The sequence below is a fragment of the Athene noctua genome, chromosome Z, assembly GCF_965140245.1.
Source record: "Athene noctua chromosome Z, bAthNoc1.hap1.1, whole genome shotgun sequence".
Classification (NCBI taxonomy): Eukaryota; Metazoa; Chordata; class Aves; order Strigiformes; family Strigidae; genus Athene; species Athene noctua.
Window position 1 is genome coordinate 18,640,732 of NC_134077.1, and position 15,031 is coordinate 18,655,762.

Genomic DNA, 15,031 nt, shown 5'->3' on the forward strand with positions numbered 1-15,031 from the left:
GTCTCCTCTTCTATAGCTGTTTGCAGGATGATAGGACAACTCAGGTTGGGTTTGGGCTGAAAAGAACCTCAGGAGGTCTCTAGATTAACATCCTTCTCAAGGCAGGGCCAGCTAGTGGGTCAGACCAGATTACCCAGGGCTTTATCCCATTCAGTGTGGCCTTTTTAGCCCAGCCATCCAGCCAGTATTTTGTCCATCTGTTGCCACCCAGACTGCACATCTTAACTTGGATACAAAAGTACTGTGGGAGAGGTGTCAGAAAAGAGGGAAATAATATGGATCTCTCATGCCCTGTCTACATTCCGCAACCACAAAACTTTTATATCTGGAGTTGGAGATGGAGAAAAAGGTGAGACTTGACATAATAATTTCTTTCTTTTTGACATATTTCTAAGTGGTGGTAACATGAGTTGTCAAAAAGAGCTCTGGAAACACCTTCTGGACTTTCATCCCTTCAGCAAGTTTTGAGGAAGGAGCGTGTAGCCCCTGTGCCTTGGCCATGGTCCATATGTGCCGGGGTCTGCCCTGCTCTGTTTTGTCAGGTCTGAGGAATCCCTGGATGTGCACAGGGACAGAGAAGTTAGTGTCTGCGAAACCAGTGCCAAAATGCTCGTCAGTGACAGGCTGAAGTGCCTTTGGATTTGTCAGCGTTTATGGGTCTCAGTTTAGGTTGTAAAGTTAGATTCGCATAACAAGATTCTGCCTATGTCCCATTTTTGGCATCAAACTGTGAGGACGGTGTTTGTTCATCTAACACCATTTTAGAAACAAATAGACTATGGGTAACCAAGACAGTAATTAGAATTAAGATGGAGGTTTTCAGACCATTTCAGTCAATGTGTTTTAATGGAAGATTTATAGCTAAATACTTACCAAGATGTTTAACTTTGGTCATTGATATTTAAATGTTTCAGGCCTAGAACTGTAACAAAATTCAGTTATATACAATTTTATCTCTTTGCTGAAGTGTTAGGGCATAAAAAGAAAAGGGTACTCTCCTAGGGAGAGAACTAGGCTGTAGTCCTGTCTTCTTGCAAATGCAAAGCTTCCTACTGGGAAGGTTATATTTAAGGAATTCTATTATGCAGCTGACCATTTACAGCCATTTAGTATGAATTGTCCATGTGAAAATCTCAAAATTGCCAATTAATTAGGCTCTAGTTCATACAGATTGTGCATACATTTATTTTTCAAAACCTCTTAAAATATTCAACATAGAAGTTGTGCTTTGACTTTAAAGCCTGAAAGACTGTAGAAAAAAAAAGTGAAAGTCTTTCCCTTTCTGTCTCTTACACATAATGGTATATATAAGTACATACTACATTTGTTTATGCATACACTAGAGTTTATAAAAGAGGTCATTTGCATACTAAGCCTCATATTAATTACTGAAACCCAATTTATTAAAAATGCTGCCTTGATAGTATTTTTATGTTATAGAATCATAAGATGGTTTGGGTTGGAAGGAAGGTTGTGTATTTATACTAGAAAGCCTGTCAGACTATAACATATAATGGGCTATATATTCATCTGGCAACTCTAATGCTTTACAGCAGCTGACAATCCAAGCTAATACTAAACATATGTGAAGTCCTTAGTGCACAGAAAATCAATAGCAAAATTTCCCATGGTTAGGTGACTTCACTGATCTGAAGGCTGATATCAGTAGTTCTCTATCTTCCTTCCCTTCCCTCCTGATTTCCTAATGGATTCCAACTCTGTTGAAACAAATACATTTATTTCAGTTGGTCCCTGGAACAGGCTGTATAATAGCTATTTTTCAAGTAATCCTTGAGAATTTATTTATGAAATAACATGAATAATTCTTTCTGTTTGTTTTGAAGTTATTTGATTTGACCTTGCACTGTTTACATTTACTCACTGTCAGTCTTAATTGCAAATTTCTGCTGTTTGGTTGAGTTAGTGTAATCTCCAAAATAAGTGAATAATACATACTTTATTATACTCCTTCAATGCTGAAGCTAACAAAATAATGATAATATTTATCCTGTTGATACTAGACATAGGAGTCTCAGAAAAACAATTAATACTCCCTTGGACTTTGTAAAGTCAGGCAAAATGGTGTATGTAACTAGGTAAAGGATTTCAGATCTGCCACAAACTCCTGATAAGAGTGTGTACAAATCACATATAGTTTTGACATCTCAGGTATCTCTTGTTTTTCAATAATTTACTTGTTTTAATTAAAAGGAGTACTCACATTTATGAATGAAGATATTCTACTGTGATAATAGTCACTGGCAAACAAATGTTGATGTAATACAGTAATAATGAAGTGATGTCTTCACTTTCCACAGTTTTTCTGTCTACTAATTTTTTAATATTTTTAGGTTTTTCTATCTCACTAAAGACTTAGAAACATTCAAAAGCTGCTTTGTTTCAGAAGAATGCAACCAGAACATTTTGGACGTTTCCATGAAGGAAAATCTTGGGAAAAATGTTTTGAGAGTGACCGATACATTTCATTGTTACAAAGTAAAAATGCCTGGTTTTAACATTTTTCAGTAAAATATTGGATATTTTTAATGTTAATAACTTCTAGCATGTAACACCCATTTCACTTCACTCCTTCTCTTAAAACTAGCCCCACTGATTTTTGATTCAAAGAGATAGTTAGAAACATTTAATTCCTAAAATGTCAAAACGAAATTTTTCATTACAGTGGGTAGTAGTTGCTTTCTAATCTTTCTCTTAATTTCTCATATTGTGCAAGGGAATCTAGCTGAATTTTGTGCAGCATTTCTGTTTCTATGGCACTGTATTTTCAAAGAGGAATGATCCAGCCAGCATCACTCCGAGCGGCTGTGTGTGCGAGGTGCAACTCTTGGCTCCAGACTGATCCTCTCTGTTTGAACCATCTGGAATTCTGTTTGGAGTGAAAGCCAAGAGAAATCAGCATTCTTGGCTTTTTCCGGCTTGTCTGCTATCAGCAGAACAGAATACTACTTGAAAGGTTGAGCTTGGTTAAGGATGATCTTTGTGAAAACACAGAAAGTTTTTTGCTCAATAATATAGAGCCAAGTGATGAAGAGGCATGTCTCAAAATCTAGGAAAAATTTGATTTACTGTCAAATAAAAGCACAATCTGTTATAGGCATTAAAAAAGCCTGAAAGGAGAGCTACTTGGATAGGTTAAAAGAAACGGCTTGGTTTTAGATGGAAGTGCAATTTCATTCAATTGAAAATGAAGCAAAATTTAGTGTCTTGCAATTCTATATATGCAGGAACTGTGAGAAAGAATGCATTGTACACTGATGACATTTGCTAGGAAACAGAGTTCAAGAGAAAGATAAGATTATTTTCAGACTGACCTTTTCAGATTTAATAGATTTAAAGGATTATGAGCTAATTCAAGTGGTGGATTAAATAAATAACAAAGAAAAGGTGGGCACTTAAAACTGAAGGGAAATACACCTTTGTAAATTATGCTATTTGGTTTAGAAACATTAAGTAAGGTTATTAAAATTCTTTGGAAGAAAGTTTAAGGGCAGTTAAAAACACAAATTGCATTCTCAGATACATAAAATACTTTATTTTGGCAGATATCTAGTAACACCTGCTATACTTAGAGCTATAGAACAGTTTCCAAAACTCCCTGTTTTCTCATCACTTTCCTAAAAATACAACCTTTGGAGTTGTATCCTTGATCCTGTCTAAGAGATTTTTTTCTGCAGTATCAACCATTTTTTGTAGGTGCTCTCCTTTTCCACATTTCTGTAAAAGCATAGAGCAGGATAAGACTGCAATAATTTATGGAAGGATTATAACTATTTTCATTTAATATAGTCCTAGCTAAAGAAAGAGAAAAATGACATTCATTAATTAATCTTCCTCTCTTCCTTCTCAGAATTCTGCAATTTTTATCACGCATCATTCTGGTGTTTTATTATTACTATTGTTTTCTGTACCCCTTTTCATATACAACCTTCTTAAAATAAGGTTATTAAAACCAGACAAGGTACTACAGAAGATGATTTAGCAGGACTAAGAATAACTAACCACCTCTTACTTTAATGATTGTGCTAAGAATGTAATTTTTTTTTTTTTTTTAAAGTAGCATCACAGTATAAGCCAACATGGGGCTTTTGATCTGCTGTGGCCTTCAGATCCTTTTCTCAGATAGTGCTGAAGAATCATTTCTTCTCAGATTTTGTGTATGTATTCAACTTTCCAGCTGTAGTACCTTGTCTTGGTCTTATCTTTTATGTTTTTTACATTTCTCCTTTTAGCTGAGATTTTCTGAATTCCAATATTGTCCACTAAACTGCCTATCTCTCTCTGTTCTTTTATTCCATCTTTTAAATTGTTAGTGGAAGTAATGATTAGACTCAGCTATCTGGCCACACAGACCCCAGCATGGCCTCTCTCGAACCATTATTTTGACAGGTTCCTTCTCTGTTCTTTGAAATCAAATCTGACATCCTGGAAGATAGTAATTAATAACACTGGGATAGTGCTGGTTAGTTGTTTACAAATTCCAGAGTAAACTTTATTTGACCCTACTGACTGATTATACCTAGAGGAAATATTCTTTTTATTTTCTTCTTTTTCTTTAATCTTTTCATACTGCTCCTTCATGTAAAGTGCACTTAGGTCACATTAGACATCATATTTATAATTAGCCATATCTATTTAATCTGTTGTTTCTTAATAGATATACAACAGGAGTCAAAGTATCAGTCACTTTCTCAATAAAGTATCGTGTGAGATATAAATGCATCTAAATTTCCATCATAATCTTTCACCACTGTGTTTCTACAAACTTTTCACTTTTGTCACTTGCAATCCCTTCTGGTTCTTAATCATTCTGTTTTTATAAACATTTACTATAAACCACTCCCTAATAATTACTCTGGCTCTATGTTTAATTTGTCATGATTGTGACTACTCCAGTTTGATTTTTAGATTCTGTTCATATAACTCTAATACTTTGTATCCTTCTTATATGTGAAAACAATTTCCTCCTACCTAACTTTTAATATAGATTCTTTCAATAAGATTCAGTGTTTTAAAGCTTGATTTCCGTGAGACTTTGCCTATTGATTAACTATATTTGCTCAAGTTGATTTTCTTATTCTACTGCTTTTTTTTTTTTTTTTTTTTTGTTACGAACTTTATTATTTACTTTCATCCAACTTGCCTTCTATGTTTAAATCCTCATTCAGGTCATGCCTATTAGCTAGAACTGAATTTAAAGTAGCTGGTTATAAAACCTTGAAAAAATGTCACATACGTTCTTCCATTGCCTGTGTGGACTCCTATACTGCAAGTGTGATGAAATTTGATGTATCCAGTTCTGGGTTCCTTAGCATGAGAGACTCCTGGACATACCAGAGAGAGGCCAACAAAGGGCCATAAAGATGATTAAGGGACTGGAGCACCTTTCCTATGAGGAAAGGCTGAGAGAGCTGAGACTGCTCAGCCTGAAGAAGGGGAGGTTCAGGACAGAACTCATCGATGTATATAAGCACCTGAACGGAGGGTGCAAAGAGCATGGAGCCAGGTTCTTTTTAGTGGTGTCCAGTGACAGGACAAGAGGCAACAGTCACAAACTGAAACACAGGAAGTTCCCTCTGAACATCAGGAAAAATTTTTTTCTTGTGAAGGTGACTGAGCATGGAAACAGAAGGCTCAGGGAGTTTGTGGACTCTCCATCCATGGAGATATTCAAATGTCATCTGGAAATAGTCCTACGCAACTGGCTCTAGGTGACTCTTCAGGGTGGCTGGACCAGATGACCTCCAGACATCCCTTCCAACCTCAGTCTTTTTCAGTTTAAAAAGTTCTATCTTAAAAGAGGAATTTGGACACTGGAAGTATTCCTTAGGATCATACACAAACAGTGAATCAAAACAAAATACTGAACAAGTTTTCACTTACTGAGGATTATAAGTGCTGCACAGTAAACAGTCTCACATTTCTTAAGGAAAAACGAGAATGTTACAATGAAACTAAGGACTGCACTATAATGTGTGTATACTAAGAGGTTAACCAAAGGTTTCACAGGCAGGAAATTCTGGCATTTCCTTCTTCTCAGTAATTAACATTGTTATAGTAAAATTTTTTTAACCCATATTTAATATGATGCAGAATTTATATTGAAAGAAAAGGTTAACAAGGGGACATCAAAGCCTTTTGGACTGGAAAAAAAAAAAAAAAAGGCATCAAAGATAAGGCATAGAAGAGTCAAAAAGTAAAGCCTTTGGGTGTAATTTCTTTGCATGAGGACCCATTAATGCATGTAGCAAATTTTCAAGGTCAACAACAGAAGTTACCACAAACAGCTTCATAAAGGAGCTGGGCAAGATCTTCCAGGGAGACAATGCTGTTATCTTTCCTAGGAATGGCAAAGGACAGATCAGGCTATTTTCTCTTGTTTAATAGTCCTGTTCATGACACATTCTTCTTTCTTTAACATGCTGCTCTATAAATGGGTCTTGTCCAACAGTAATAAAAATCAATACAAAGCCCATTTAAAATGCAAAATATAGAAGATTAATGAATTCTTAGCTAAAGTATTTTATATAGCAAAGAGAGCTGTCCTATATTGAGGCACAGCAATTTTATATGAGGCCAGGTTGCTCTTCACATCTCTGTTAAATGGATGGGGACAAATTCTGTCTCCCTCTTTTCTCTCACTACCTTGAGACAGAAGGTGTTAGTACGGGTTCACTGCCACTGCAAAGCTATGGGCCTCTAAAGGTAGGTGATTTTCTTTCTTCTGGGATCAGGGTTTGCTTGGATGATTTTTTATTTGGGATATTGTTATCAATTATTGTTATTATAGTGTTAAGTTGGAGCTAAGCTCTAGCTGCAATTGGAGCACTGTTGAGTATGCCCTTGTAAAACTCACAGTCAGAGACAGTCTCTTTCCCCAAGTCTAAACAGAAGAGAAAAAGGGTGAAGTGACTTGCCCAGAGTTATGCATCAGATGAGGCACAACACAGAAACAGGATTTTCTCCACTGAAGGAATCAAGATTTTTGTCGACAATTCATCACTTCTGGGCCAGAGAATAAACTGCTAGACTAATACTGCAGAGTTCAGTGTCAGAGATTTTGTCATTATAAAACATAATTTTTCTCCAAGAACAAGTGGTATTGGTCAAAAGTCTTTGCTGGACTGAGCTTTATAATATCTCAGGCATGGAGAAAAAGGTTGGAGGAGAAATTATTTAAACCAGAAAGGACTTAATTATATGCAGTGGAGGGGGACATGAGCCACATTCAAAGCAAGCATATTCTTCCTTGGATGTGTGGGTGTAACTCCCTCGTGTATATTAAAAATGATCACTTACAAAATGATTTTAGATATATTAATGGACTTACTTCCAAGCTATTTCTGCTTGTCAGATGTGTCACCTCACATCCTTGGAGTACAAGAATGGCAACGCTCTCTACTTTTGACAAGTGAACTAAAATGGAAATCAAGATATTTCTATACAGGCATTTCAAAGGAATTTACCATTTTAACTGGAACAGGAATAGAAATTTTCTGATAGTCAGAAAGATCCCTGCCAAAAAGGACACTGTTTGTAATAATAGATAAACACATAAAGATTCTGATAAGGTCAAAAGCACTAAGTTACACTTTAACTGATGGTTTTTTTGGTTTGGGTTTTTTTTTTTTTTTTTTTTTTTTTTATGAAAACTTTCTGTTTAGTTTTCTCAAAAGATTATAATTAAAAAAAATAATTGTGTACAATCTTATACACAGCAAAAATCCTTTCCTCTGATTGCCGTTCTGTCCTGTCCTTATTTGCCTGGTTAAAATGCTGTATTTTTCTGAAAACCCACTTTATTCCTTTTTCCACTTAAAAAAAAATAGTAGAAAGATGTGGTTATAATTTGGAGCTGTACCTAGCACTGCAACAGGTGTTGCATTAGCCAGTGAATGATTTATTCTTGCCTGACTCAAAGTAGTAACTGAAGAACCCAAGGAAAGCTAAACAGGATTTTCTCATTTAGTGACCATAATGATGTTGCCTAGCATCACACTGGACTACTGTTTTTAAACTTTTATGCTGCTATTGTCCTTATGTAGATGTTTTGATTAGTGTGTCATTCAGTTGCTGATTAGTCTTTGCTTATGGACACTTGTGTTCGCTCTCTCTCTCTAAATGATGTGAGATATTCTTTCTTTGAAGCAGATGCATAACTCTCATGTCTCTAATGTATTTACTCACAGCTGAGTAGTACAGAGTTTTCTACTTTGTCAGAGAAAGATTTATAATCTGTGAACAAAGTTGTGCATGGAAGAGTACTTCAGAATGTCTTGAAAATGAGTATGGATGCTGCACGAATCTGATTCAGATCAGAGTTTCATATTAATATCTATTTTTATGATACCATTTACCATTAATTAAAGTAACTGTGAATAATCATAAAGGTAATACATAAGTCATGTCATTGTTTTAGATGATTCACATGTACATAGTAAGAGATAGCTTGTGCTCAAAAAACCTGTATTTAAGCAAAACACGAACATGCAGGAGTATATATTTCTGCTTGCAAAATATGTGCAAAGGAATTTTTGTTTGTTTACTTTTTGAAATCATGGCTAGCAGCCTAAACTTTACAACCTGGCATGAGATCATATAACTATACCGTAATACAGTTAATAACTAAACTTTGATCTCCTTTACTATGGACAACTGTGATGTGACAACAAGGACTCCTTAGTTCAGAAGCGTGAGAGGACTATGCGTAGTAAAGAGGAAAACACAGTCCCTTCCTCTGCTTTATTTGTCCAACAGGCAAAAGAGTAAGAAATCACATCAGTGCATGGAATACAATGTTAATATAATTACTTACTATTTTGTGAACTTTCAAAACTAATAAATATTACTAATTTTGGAAATAATACACCACAATGGTGATGGCTGCAGAATACACTTGAAGAGATTTAAGATTACAACTAAGAAGTCCAAAGAGCTTGCAACTATAGCAGTCCAGCAAAAGAAAAGTCACACCAAATGTAGTTTTTAGTATCAAGAATGAAATCTCTCTTTCTAAGAAAAAAGATCCACAGCAACAGAAGTATGGGTAAACTGTGCAAAGTTTCAGTCTATATGCAAGGTCCAGTTCCTGGCAGGTATTACTAAGCACACGTCCATTCACTTAATGCATTCAATAATCTCAATTAAACTGCTATATGTGAGCCAGGATTTCAATTTAAGATTTCTTATATCACGAACCTTTCTGATACATAAAACTCAAATAACTGAAAATGTAAAAAATAAATATAATTGTTGCAATTTATATATAAAAATTTGTTAGCAATTCCGTAAGTTATATGAATCACACATTCAGGTACATTCTGTTACCACATATGTAGTATATACTTACTGAGTTGCGGATAAAAGGTGCACTCATCATCAGCTTTGCTCAGATAAAGAGATAGAAGCTCAATGATTATTAATTTTTTAGATTTGTGCAGTATTTCTACCAATAACTTTTTTTTTTCTTGTGAAGAATACATACATTTTTAAGATATTGTCCCTTTAAAACATAATATGCTTAACAAATGTGAATAATTTGCATCTTCAGCAATTAATTATTTTGAAAATTAGAGCCCATGCTTCTCTAAGAAGGTACTTGTCAATCTATACAGGGACTAATTATTCTGCTACTGGTCTATACAGAAAATAACCACCAAAGTCCAACCATTTCTGTTTAAAATTTAGATAACCGAGATCTCCAGAGACTATGTACATTCATCAAATGATTTCTAATAGAAACTGACTAAAACGATTAATGCTATAGTGTATTATCCAAAACAGACCTGTTTGGTGGAGGATGCAAAGTAAATAAATAATTTTCTGGTTTTCTTAAATCCTGGTCAGGCTGCTCTCTCTTTTAAGTATGTCATTAATCTGGAGTACATGCAGCAACCTGAACTGCCAACTTGGCATAAACTTGTGAAGGGCATACTAGCTAATTCTCATAAAAACGAAAATTTTCTTTCATAATCATTAATATTAATATATATCCAAAATATGTTTTTAACTAACTTTTCTTACTTAGTGTAATTTCTTGGAAATTAATTTCTGGAGTGAAATCAGTAATCTATTCTTTTTTTCAAATACCATAGTTATAGCTCAGGGAAGAAGAAACCACTGGTACATACAGGTGTTTCTATATATTGGTTAGAATAATGCACTACTATAATTTTTAATAGGCTAAGGTATTAAGCAAACAAATAAAGCTGAACCTTTGAATGGAGTTTGTGTTAGCTAGCAAAGATTTCGTTTCATTCGTTCTTTGCTAATGTTATTTAGAAATTACTATGATGGCTGATCAGCGCCATTTGTATTTCATGACAATGTATGGATCTAAATAAACATGATTGTAACTTTATTTGTTTCCTAATTATCCCTTGTCATGATTACCATAGCAATACCTGTTATCATAAGGTGTCTGTAGTTAAGCAATATCTTCCTGATGAGTAGCCAGAAGTCAACACAAAAGTGATTAATCTGGATGCAGAAGGTCCCAAATACCTTCAGATAGGATGTTCTGGGACTTTCTCAAGTGCAGAAACAAGAATCAGAAAATAAAGGTCAAGGGAGAAGCCTTAGGAAAAGACTGTTCTTGAACTTTCTAGATGGCAGTCGAGGAAGCTGTAGGTCATTTAACTTCTTTTTTTCCTTTCATTTTTTCCTTATTAAACTTACTCTCCAAGTTTGGATTTAGAACATAATAATCTTCTGAGCTATGGACTTTTTGCTGATGGAAATGTGGAGCCAGAAATTTCATGTACAGCCACAACTCAAAAAGAAATGACCCTGGTTTGACTCTAGTTTAAATTCACTGCCTACATGTAGCTATATACTGCCTCCAAGCTGCAGCAGCCTTTTTACTGGTGCCTGTAGGTGATGTACAGGAGGATCAAACAGCATGCAGGACACAAGTGTCCAGAGATCCACTGACCTTTTCCCATTTACATTCTTTTTTCCTCCTCTAAAAGGGTAAAGTGTGGTCTGTAAGTCACTTTTCAAAGAGAAGCATGTGTGAATCTGACAGTATAATTTTGCCCTTAATAAACAGAATTTATAGTGTAAGCTGTTTCAGAAGCTGTGATAAACGAGATAATTGGACATTATTCCATATTGTAACACAGACGGCCAAAATTATACCATTTAAGACACTTAAGAGCATCTGTTTGACTTCTTAAAAATATACTTTTACAATAATGAAATTCAAAGTATATACTTTTCTTCAATGACAAAGGTATTTTGAGAAATCCATCAATTATCATTCTAAATGTGTCTTTGTAAGCCAGTTTATATTGACAAGTATACTGAAATATAATTCAAAGCTTAACTTCACTTGTAGTTGTATTGAGAATTCTTATGTAAAACATAACAATATTCTTTGCTTACCAACACTTTTATGTCATATGTATACAAATCAGTTTAATTACGTAATATTCAATATATTGTGCATTTATTATTTTGTCAATATGCAGGGGAAAGGCATAAATGGAACATAAAATATTAATACAACCATTTGCAGAGGCCTGTGAAATCTGATGTGTATATGTAGTGCAATAAAATGTACATTTATAAATAAAAGTAGAGAAACCACTGTATTATAAGTCAAGATTAAGAAATACTCCCAGTTTTGCTATACTTCTACTTTTCTGGTATTTTAAAAGCCTGATGATCTAAGAGCACACACATTTACTTATCTTTCAAAGACATAATCACACTGTCATCCATTTCAGTACCACAAAAGATGGATAGCATAACATGGACTTAAAATGGGTTCATTAATTATCAAAAAGATAAGTGTTTCATCAGGTATATACAGCAGATAATATTTATCTTTTCTTATAGAGAAAAAAGATTAAAGTAATTCTTACACACATACTGGAAAAGAAAAAGGCTATACCACTGAAAGTTTCATAAAGTGACACTAGATAATACACTCTGCCACTAAAGACAACCTTACACAAACACAACCGCAGATGCCTTCCATCACATTCAACTTTGGCAGCTAAATACCAGAATGAAACCATATATTCCAACTTTAACTATTTAATAAACTTCCTTTTGTGTTTTAGCAATTGCACACACACATACAGACTGCTTTTCAAAAGTTAGTGTTTCTGCTGCAGTATTTGATGACTACTTGATAGCTATAGACTAAATAACTTCATTAACTGTATAACACAGTGATACCCGAAAATAAATATCATGACTGTGACAGTCTCTGAAAGGAAATATCAAGGGCATCTAGATATTACTAGTGAAACTGCTATGTGAAGTAAAGAAATATTACTATAAACCTCTCAGAAAAGAAACTCTGACAAAATAAAAAAAGCTTGGGTTATTCTGACTTATATTTATCAAATATCTGGTCTGAAACAAGACCAATAAAGACCCCAAAAGATCCTGAGAAATAACTGGAGAATGCATATTACATTTTTCATTATCTTTTTTTAAAAAAGTATTTAATCTTAAACCTTTCCTCGGAACAATGTTCCCAAAGTTGAGACTCTGCAGCTGCAATTATCAGTAAATGAGAAAAATCAATAACTAAGAGAAATAACTTCTCAGCTGTAACTCCCCAAAGACTATGCATTATGTTTGCAAAGATGTTCTTTTACAGGTCATATTACCCTTTATTTTTACTGCAAATAGGTTTGAGAGAAATAGCTGGTTGTCTAGATATACAAAAAAATCAACATCCTTTGTAGTACAGAATTTATATGCAAGTAGTAGTCACTTTACTAACCATTTTTAGTCTGCTATCGATACAGATTTTTAAAAGTTGTACCTGTCACAACCTTCTTTCCAATTAAAAATTTGCAGTAAAAATAAAAACATTATTCTTAAAAACCCAAGCCAGAAATTCAAAACAACACCTGTCTCCTTCCAACCACAACAAATCTGGAGTGAGGAAGAAAAAGCAGTGCTTAGAAATAATACCATATATGGCTTTTAGATTCAGACTCAGTCAGAAAGCAGTGAAATCAGTGGAGAATCCCTTTAGCTTTACTGAACTCAGAATCATATTCTTAATATCAGTAAATGAGTTTACTTACAATATTGCATATAATTTATTACACATTGCAAAACTAAATTGTTACCTAATTTTCCTTAAGGTAAAATTGAAACTGAAAAAGACAGTTGATTTATATATTACTTTCAAATACATGCCCTTTTGGAATATTTGTTATGATCTGTCCCCACATATATGATTTACAACTCTAATAGTTGCAGAAATAAATTTAGTCAAGAAAATACTTTGAAAAATGTATTTTTAATAAATAAATATTACACAATAAATAAACACAAATAATAACCTCATGTTTTGTAGTTTGGCAAAGCTTCAGGGATACTGCGTAATGTGCCCTCCTATACTTTTAGCAAGATAATGCTTGAGGAGACAAGAACACAGAAAAATACATTGTTAGCAAGATATCTAAGGGCATTTCAATAACTCAGGTGAAAATACAAGTCATTAGAATACTGAAAGGAAAACTATTAAAAAGTTGTATCAGTTTTGTATGTTGCTGTATTTAGCAGCACTTTTCCTGCAGAATTAGAGCTTGTTTTTCATCATTACTGATTCATCCAAATACCTTATGGACATAAAGAGATCTATTGAAATACAATGGCAAAAATATTAGGAACAGTATTGAAACTAGCACAGGTCAGGGATTTTTAGCGTCAGGGACTTCCTGAAAATGTTGCTCTGACAGTTTGCTTTTCCACAGCTTCAGAAGAATGTTTTAATGGCACATGAACTCTTAAAATGTTCTAGACATGTTAAGGAAAGGAAACACAGTTTAGTTTAGGCCTATTTTTCCCAAAGCTGAAGAAATAAGTTTATTTCAAGTTAAAATGATAAGACCACTCCTACTGAACCTTTAAAGAGATATATAACAATAAATAAAACATCCAAAGAGTGCAAGGTTATTTGAGTGGTAATAATATCTTAATAATATTTAAGTAATAATATTCCCATTAAAGGATTAAATAATTAAACATATAAAGAACTACAAATGCATCACTGTTTAATTCCTGAGCAATAAAAAGAAATAGTATTTAAATTAAAGGTTTCAAAATGTAGAAATTTGATATTGACTAAAACCTGGCCACAAAAATAGTACTGAAATATATACTGGTGAAGAATGTACTGGTCTGATCATGATGTGGAGAATATTTTAGCTGATTTTTTTCATAATAATTTGGTACTTACTAGTGAATTTATTTTAAGTATGGATAACATTATTTTTTGTTGTTGTTTAATGAAGGATAGATTCAAATCAGATGCACAAACTGAGGTGAAGCTTTCAGACTGAAACATTACTGTGTTTAAAATGACACGTCTTTTTAATATCACATACATACATACTATATTTAAACAATATAACATTTCAGTAATGTGCATACTTAATGAATCTGATGGTGCTGATTCGGGAAAATGTCAATGACATTCATACATACTGAATGTATCTCTGCAATCCAAACAGAAAAAACACATAAAAATCAGAAGTGGATTCAGCAAGCATATACTATGAAGAAGTTAGCTAAAGGATTGCAGAGTGAATGACAGCCTATTTTCTGCAGCTAACTCAAGATTAGAATTGGCACCTACCCTTATGCTAATGAACACCTAATTAGAGACACCTCCTATTCAATAAACTGCTCTCTTATCATCAGTTAGATTACCTGACAAGCCCTTTCACTCCAGTTCTGGCCCACCAAGAATCTTCATTCTTTTTCTCGTCTTCTTTTCTGCAAGAGAACTGATCCCGCTTAATCCCTGGAATAATGTAGCTCCTCTTGTGGAAGAGCTGGTTTCCCTCTTCCCCTTTTTACATCAAGCTAATGGAGCCAGTAGGTATTCTATTGATCTTTCTCTATGTGGTTTCCTCAAGGATTTGACAGACTTCCTTACAGGTTAAACATCCAGGCTTTCTGAAGTGGCTATAAAGCTTTGTTTTTGATTTTTCAAACTTTTTTCTCAAACCCTTGCTCATCCATAATCTTTAAAAGC